Here is a 284-nt window from a genome sequence, read left to right as displayed (position 1 = left end):
TCTAGTTTCAACACACGAAAAGAGAAAAAAAAAGCACTTTCTTCACCGTTTGTTTCTCTTTCTTTTATCAGCAAAATGTATGTTCCCCCAGTATGTTTTTTTTAAAGGTTTTAAAAATGTCTTATTTGAGTTGACATAAAGTCTTTCAATTAAATAAATATTTCAAGAATTTTGACAGTAAAAAATGTGATGTTGGTGTTTTTATTGTTTACATTGATTACGGTGAGTGCCACGTTGTCTTTATACATTCTGTACTGTATAAATTAGGGATGAACCATATGGAT

This window comes from Morone saxatilis, unplaced genomic scaffold (assembly GCF_004916995.1).
Source record: "Morone saxatilis isolate NCDOM2014 unplaced genomic scaffold, NCSU_SB_2.0 Contig23, whole genome shotgun sequence".
Lineage (NCBI taxonomy): Eukaryota > Metazoa > Chordata > Actinopteri > Moronidae > Morone > Morone saxatilis.
The sequence above is the reverse complement of the archived record's forward strand: the minus strand, read 5'-3'. Positions refer to the sequence as shown.